This window comes from Andrographis paniculata, unplaced genomic scaffold (genome assembly GCF_009805555.1).
Source record: "Andrographis paniculata isolate CXL003 unplaced genomic scaffold, ASM980555v1 Contig52END, whole genome shotgun sequence".
NCBI classification, from domain to species: domain Eukaryota; kingdom Viridiplantae; phylum Streptophyta; class Magnoliopsida; order Lamiales; family Acanthaceae; genus Andrographis; species Andrographis paniculata.
The window spans coordinates 620,182-628,647 of record NW_026137587.1 but is presented as its reverse complement, the minus strand read 5'-3'; the positions used below and the strand labels follow the sequence as shown (position 1 = coordinate 628,647).

At 34.7% G+C, this 8,466-nt stretch overlaps 1 pseudogene; it reads left to right on the top strand.

Annotated features, from left to right (window-relative positions):
• The first annotated feature begins 3,514 nt into the window (after window positions 1–3,514).
• On the top strand, window positions 3,515–8,179 carry LOC127254079 (bZIP transcription factor 16-like; annotated as a pseudogene).
• Window positions 8,180–8,466: the final 287 nt, after the last annotated feature.

The following is an 8,466-nucleotide window of genomic DNA, read 5'->3' as shown; positions in this document are numbered from 1 at the left end:
ACTCTAGTGTTAAGCATGTTTGCTCTAGAGCAATTTGAGGATGAGTGACCTTCAAGGAAGTCTCCCAGGGTTCGTGTGAGTGAGGATAGAGGCGTGCTGAAAGGACTCGTGTTGACTTGTTGGGCCAGTCTACGATCATGACACGCCCGGCTTTGCTTGTCTTGTGGGTCAGAGTGTCATAGTTGGTATCATAGTCGACCTGCGACAGCTCACATTTGTTGACCTAACTGTTGAGGGGCCTAGCAATTGACGATCCTTGGGGTGCAACATGGACGTTGCATTCTAAAGTGGGGGAGGCTGTGATACCGTCCGGAGTTGGGTCGTTGCTTGGCCAACTCTCGTGTGTGGATCAGCCACTATTAAGCCATCTGAAGTTTATTAGAGGTTAAATATATTGAATAGACTACTCGTATCACCAATGTGCATATTTCTTTTTGGAAGCCCCACTGAAACAACTCTATTTTTAAGTGTGTTTTCTCTTAATTTGAAAGCATTCTAAAAGGACTCGTGTTAACCTGTGGGGCCAATCTACGATCCTGACATGTGTGGCTTGCAGGCAAAGGTGTCATAAGGATATATTTAATTGATGGAAATGGGTGTTAGCCAAAGATTTTATCGAAAAACAGAAACAACATAAACGTTTCTCTTCTAACAAAGTGTTAGAATCCTCAAAATTGAAAGACTGTTATATAAACCGACACAGACGAACAAGAACAAAAATAAAACTAAGATTCTAAAGATTTCAAACAAGATTTAGTTTGAATATTATAGATCTTAAAAAATATTTACCAAACTTTTAAGATTTGAAGAAATCTCTTAGATCTTGACTCCCCAAGAATAGATCCGAAAATATCTTTAACAAAACTTACAAAACAGAGGCAACTAACCCGGTTTACACCTTCTGTTTAAAGAAATCTTGAAAACAAAACTCATTTATCAAAAAATAAAACGGTTTTGTAACAAACTAACCAAATCTAGACTCAAACTTAACCAAACTACACAAATTTGTAGCGATTAAGTCCTGAACAACACAAATCTCACTCGACCGAGGCTAAAAAGCACAGATCGAGTGAGATTTCGGCCGGTTTTAGACAGGTCTACAAGGAAAAGAATCGAAACATTTAAAAATAGTTTGATTCAACCAAATCCTTTATAGATCTAACAATTTACAACAAAAACTCTTCAAACCCAAAAAGAAAACTCGATTTAGAAATAAAAAATACACCAAAAAGCTCTGGTACCACTTGTTATAAAAATATTTGAACGGATCAAATGATTTTATTACTAAATCAAGTAAAAATATTGAACTAGTTTTTATAGGCTCAGCTCCAAACCAACTTGGAAACTCAAAAATCGACACAAGCACACCCAAACAGCGACGAACACAACAACACTGGCCCAAAACCCACTCAACAGACCGAAAATATCCCCACAGAAAAGATACCAGACAACAGGAACAAAACCACATGCCTAACAAGTTGAACGAGCCCCTTTCGGCTACGGACAACACAAACATGGGAAGAATCGTGCCATGGAACTCCGCACAAACAGGAGGAAGGCGCTGCTGTAGAACCACCGGAAAAAATCGCTGGAAAAGAGGTCACAAGTGAGAGAGAAAGAGAGGAGGCTAAAGAGGGAAATAGCTTTAGAGAGAGGAAGTGCGTAAGTCAAATGACGGATCCCTCCCCTCCTCACTCAATATAAACTTAGGGTTGAATATGGTAGATGTATCAGATGCAAGACCTAGATCCAACGGCGGAGACGAAGCCTCATAAAAAGATTCGGATCTTAGAGCCGGGTCGGAGCAACGGGTTTTCGGGTCGTGGGCAGTGCAGTGGATCAAAGGTGCTGGGTTGAGTTAAGGGGCGCGCGTCAGGGCATGGGCTCGGGTCGCGGATATGAGAAATGGGCCAAGGCCATGGAGTATTGGGTTGCTAATTAAGTGTGTTTGTATTAATAATTGGGGTGGATTCATTTGGACACAGAGTTGGTCAACCTCGGTGTTCACGTACAGCTCTACACCGACCATGCCACAAGGGCTCACGTGCCCCACTTCCGACTTTTTTGGTGTCAGAGGGTAGAAATAAGGCAACTGTCAAATTATTGGCCTGAAATTTGATACCCTAAAAATTTGTCCAGAAACGATACTTTGTCTCACATATATAAAAAATTTTGGAATTTTCTCTACTAAAAGTTATATTTAATGTAGAGTAGTTAACATTTTATAAGTGGATAGAATATATATCATATATTTTACGACTATGTATAAATTCTATATTTTGCTAATATTTATCGGAAATGTAGTTATAATTTATATTTTTAATTTTAAATTATGTTACATTGTTTTGAAATTTAGTAGTATAATAAAAAAAAATAGAAATTGTATACTATATTTAATTGAATATTATGATTTGTAATCAATTTATTTGTTTAAACTTATTATGTATTTTTTGATTACAACATTTCCGTTAAGTTTATTATTATCTTGATGTTTTTGTTGAGTTGTTCGCTAGCCTTGTGAAATTCTAATAGCTATAGCCAATTGTTTGATGCATGCTAAAATTTTATTTGTTTCATAGCGAATGGATGATTGGTGTTAGTCAAAATTCCTCAAAAAGAAATTATAAAAATTTAAAGAATGAAATTGGTTTTGTTGCATATGTGATTTTTTGTGAAATAATAAAATACATGTATTAGATTCCACTAAAAAAAAAAAAAAAAATTGAAAATTGCAATGGAATATTGCTACGGAATACAATTTATTGCAAAATTGCAACGGAACTTGCTAGGTAACAAAGAAATAGGATAGGTTGTGAGAGAAATACTGCAATATAATAGATTTGTCACAAATATTTTTGAAATTACACGAAGAATATAATATTTCATTGCAAACAAGCTTAGACTTGCCCACACGTTTCAAACCGTTGGTTACGGTTACAAACCGCCAATTACGGTTTGTCAAAATATCAAATCGAAATCGAACCTTCAGAATGACGGTTTCAGTTACGGTTTGACAGTTTCGATTACGGTTTATAAACCGCCGGTTTCGGTTTAAAAACCGCAGGTTACAGTTTGAACCGCCGATTTATATATACTATTTTTAATAATTTTCTTTTTATTTTCTATTTTTCTAAAAATTTGAATTTTATTTAAAAATAATTAAGTTTCATTTTAATTTTATTTAGATATATTTATTATATAAAAATCATATATATATAAATAATTAATTACATTGTTACAATATAAAAATAATGAAAATAATAAATATAGTAAATAATTAAATTATAAAAATATTGTAATAGATAATAAAATAATTTAAATTATGTAATAAAAAATTATAAAAATAAAATATATATAAAAAATTATAATATATTATTATTTTTTAATATTATTAATAATTATTTATATTTATTAATATTATTATTGTTATATTTAAATTTTAATTATAAATATAACGATATTATTATAAAATATACACAATTTAACCTGTAACCCTGTGTCTAATCAATACTTAGCCATTCACATCCACACTCCACGGACTCCGCAGCCGACCTCCCACACATGTTCTTCTCTTCCTTCTGACGCCGCAGCCGCGCCTACTCCCGCACACACAGGTTCTCCCTCTTCCTTCCTTCTTCCTCCCATTTCTTTCCTTTCTCCTCCTTTCCTCCTTTGTTGATGTGATTATTGATGAACACTCTGCTGTGTCTTTATGCTGGAAGTTTACTATGACTTTATGTATAGTTGGGGATTTAATGTATGACCATTGAATTGAATAGCATGAAAAATAAAAATAAAAATGAGGATTTTGGCGTTTTTCATTGTAGCCATGTGCGTCCGTAAATTTTCTTTTGTTCACCATTTTTCTAAATGATTGTTTTGTGAATGCATGTCTGTAGCAGGATGGCTAGAGTGTTATATGGGTACTAGGCGGTAGGTTTCTTCATCACAAGATGGGAAGCAGTGAAGTAGATAAATCCTCCAAGGAGGAAAAAGAAGTTAAGGAGCCAAAAAATCATACTACATAGGTGATACTCCATGTGAACTGTAGTACTTAGTTACAGTTCAAGTTTCTAGTAAAGAATCGAAGTGTATAAATTATCAGTAAATTGATATTTTACACTGCTTTTATTTAGCAGAGTTTAAGATATATCTACTCTTCATTACATCACTTCCTGCTTGAATTTAGCTTAATCGAAGTTTTGCAGTGTTAGAAATGGTGCTTAAGTTTTGGCTTCTTGTATTTATCAAATCTATTCCAAACATATGGTCAAATTGAATATCAGCAGCTGTTAGTAACTTGAAGTGATATATCCTTTTCGTAATTTCAGGAGCAGGCTTCAACTGCTTCTGGCTCAGTTGGCCTGATTGGTCTGTATTTCAGGTTGATATTATTCAAAGTTTAGTATTTTCCTGGTTGATTTTTATATCTGTAATTATATGGCTCCATTGTTTATTCTGTAAGGCATATTCTCCTATGCCTCCGCCTGGATTTTTGGCTTCAAGTCCGCAAACGCATCCCTACAAGTGGGGAGTTCAGGTATTCAATTTGTGTTTTTGTTTGTTTTCAAGCATTATTTGACTATTAGAACGTGGACCACTCAAATTATGTAGAAAATATATTTCAGTATAAAATATGGTCAGAACATGGCAACTTATAGAGTTGGATTGTTGCCACTTACAGAGTTAGATTGTACTGAGTTAGTACCAATATTGCACGTGTGTATGTGATTAAATGTTGTTAAATTTGGAAGGAATTGGAAGTTATTCCAGGGAATATGTATGTTTCTATCAGTGTCAAACTATTTAAAAACTCAGGGATTTTTTCATATTTGGTTTTGGTTCGGAGGAATGGCTTGATTCTAAGAACATGGTGACAAATACAGTAGTCATGTCCTCTGTGCCATCTAAAAAGCCTAAGGCTATTCTGTTTTTCACAAGAGTTCTGAAAATTCTGGGCATGGTTATTTCCATTTAAAACTTGTAAACTGAGGTAGCTATGGATCTGCTGTATCTTAGTCAGAATTCAGTCAATTCTACACTTAATTATTCACAGTTAGAAACTTGCTTTCATGCACATAGGAGTCATCCTTCACTTTCCTGCGATTTGCTTCATTTGTTTTCTTTCTCTGATTCCAAGCAAGAGGAGTAGTTTCATTCACTAGTTATTAAGAAAGAGCACCTGATAAGATGTGCTGGTGTGATGGTCCTGGTCCTGTAAAAGTCATTTCATTTTTCAATGATTGCCCTCACCTTCTATTTTTTATTGGTTCTCTTTGTTGTACTCATGGCAGCAATTTATTCCACCACCTCCATATGTTTCCATGTACCCTCATGCTGGCATGTATGCACATCCTCCAACTATGGCTCCAGTATGTTCTTAGTTTTATTGGTTGCATTGATAAGAAAATGCCATACATGGCTAACCTTTTCTCTTTTTTTGTCAATAAACTTATTAAGGGGACTTATCCTTATAGCCCTTTGCCAGTCCCCTCTCCTAACGGTATTGCTGAAACCTCCGTGAGTCAGTGTAGCATTTGTTGCACTTCTCTTCCTATGTATTTATAATTTAATGCATGTAACATGTTGATAATCTTCATGCATAATCAGAAACATTTTCTTGATATGCATACAGGGAAACACTCCTGGTGCGGAGGTGGATGGCAAGTCTTCTGAGGCTAAAGGAAAGCTGCCGATTAAAAGGTCCAGGGGAAGTTTGGGCAGTTTAAATATGGTTACTGGGAAGAATAATGAAGCTGGTAAAACATCAGGTGGCCATGAAAATGGTGTCTGTTCTAAAAGGTATTGAAATATGAGGAACTGAAAAAGTGAGTGGACACTTCTACTGGTAATTCTATGGATGCTTTCCGGTGGACAATTTTACCAATTCTCATTTAACCAAGAGCCTAGAAAATGACTTGAATGTGAAATATTTATCTTCTCTCAGTTATTTTTTTATATGTACTTTTTGCCATTGCTAATTATGATCCTTTCAAGGACTAACTTTTCAGATGTTCCCTTAACATTTTTTGCTCTTTTATTCATCTTCACTTTCCTTGCTGTTTTACTTTGGAGTTTATCAAGTGTATTTTGAACTTCTTTTAGTTAATATAATTTGTATGTTAAACTTTTAAAACACACAAACATATATATAGAGAGAGACAGAGACCTAATGTAGGGGTTTTTTTGTTTTTTTTTTTAATAATTAAAATTGCAGTTCTGATAGTGTGAGTGAAGGTTCAAGTGAAGGAAGTAATGCAAATTTCCAAACTGTAAGCGATCATCTATTTTGTGCAAGTTGATGTGTGCTTGACAAAGATTAATGGACACATAGGATTTGAAACTGACGGGAGGTATAGCTCATTTTCCATGCATGTTCTTTTTTACTAACATTTGTGGCCTGTGAAATTGTCAATGCAAGTCTCAGTATTTTCCTTTTGCTAAAGATCAAAATTAAGATGAGTTTAGTATAATCATAATATGTATTGCGCTAATTCTATGTATATATTCACTTATTCTAATAATCTTACAGGAGTCTCGAGGGAAGTCTGATGGCCAGCCCGATTCAGGTTAAGGTCTAGGAATTATACTTATAATCCAATCTCAGGCTGCTTGCTGCATTCTGTTTCGACTCTTTTTATGGTATTTTTTGTTATGAAAGAACCATCTCAAAATGGAGGTGCTGTTCACATTTCCGAAGATGGTGGACCTAATATGGCTGGTGTAATGGTAAGTCAATCAATATGAATCATGCCTATGCCGGTGGGGACAGTGAGTGGTGTCCCTGGCCCTGCTACTAACTTAAATATTGGAATGGACTACTGGAATGCTACCCCAACAGCTGCTATTCCTGCAATGCGGGGGAAGGTGTCTGCTAGTTTGGTTACCGGAGGGATTGGGCATCCTGGTTCACGAGACAACATGCAGTCACAGCACTGGGTTCAGGTTTCCCATTGTTTATTTTCATCATCTATATGAATGCTTCATTTAAATTTCTTCTTTAGGTTGAAAAGAAAAGTGTGTTTAGGCTGCCATATAAATTATATACTGTTTTGAATTGGTTTCTTCTTCACTATTTTTTAATGCTATTTGTTTTTGGTAACGACTCGTGTAATGATACAGAGTTTCTTGTGACTCAAGACCTTCCATCCTCCACCTGGCTTACTTTTATAAGCAACTATTTCACTTGTTGATGAAACATTCTGTCTTGAATGATTGTTGCAATTAGTTCCATGTTCTATGACTTCAATAAAGAATTAGAGAGGTGTTTTGCTATTTCCTGTTCTACATTATTTAGAATAGTTTGGAAACTTTTACATACCACAATGACTTAGTGAATTAATTTGCCATTTGTGATATCACCTGCACATTTGCCTCCTTCCGGGCATTTATTGGGGTATGTAAATTTTAGTGTTGAAGTCATATGCATTGCCACCATATTGTGTTGTTGTTGTTGGTTGTTGTTATTGTTATTGTTATTATTATTATTATTATTATTATTATTATTATTATTATTATTATTATTATTATTCATTTGTATCAAATATTTTTATGATTTTGTTTGGAAAACTAACATGGTATTCATTTAAATTATTTTCAGGATGAGGATTATTTTCAGGATGAGGTGGATGCTGTTGAAGTACACCTGACTCAACAAGGAAATACGTCATATGATCCGGATAATGTGTTCCTCACCGTAGTACCCCGTGACAAGAAAAATCGCATTTATAGGTTGGGGTCATTAGGTGCGACTGTTCCTCCTCGACCATCATCCTTCTGCAACGATGTCCTACTCCGGGCACATTTATTCTTGAGGAACGATTGACAAAGATGGAGTGTGAGTTGGGTGAGTTGAGGACAGATCTTTCCGAGGGACGTAGTCAATGAAAAATGATGCAACAACGTGTCACAAATATGGAGAACCAACAACGAGTCATATACGATTTGAACTTGACAATTATGGAGCGATTACGACGTACGGGAGCACCATCCATTCATAGGTCCGAACCTGATTCAGATGGTGGTAGTGCTCCGATATCATGATATTTTATTATTACAAGTGCTTTAGTTACGACCTTAGTTGTTTTGGTATGATATTATGGTAACTTGAATTAGATTTATACATTTTTCTGATATGTGCTACTTGCGGTACTCATACTAAATACATTGTATTTTTGGTCTATTGACAGTATTTAAATTTGAAAATTTTATATGATTTCAACTAGTTTTTGTATCTTTGAGAAGATATATTAATCGAATCATTAAATTGATTGATTATGGCGGATTGAATTAATATTTTTGAGATAGATATTGAAAAAAAGATTGACAAGAAATGAGCAAAAGAAATTGTAAAAATTGCGACGGAATTAACAATAGTTATATTCTCTCGCAATTTGTTATTCTATTTGCAACGGATCTTGCAACATATATATTCTTTTTTAAAATGCGTTGCAAAAACTTAATTCC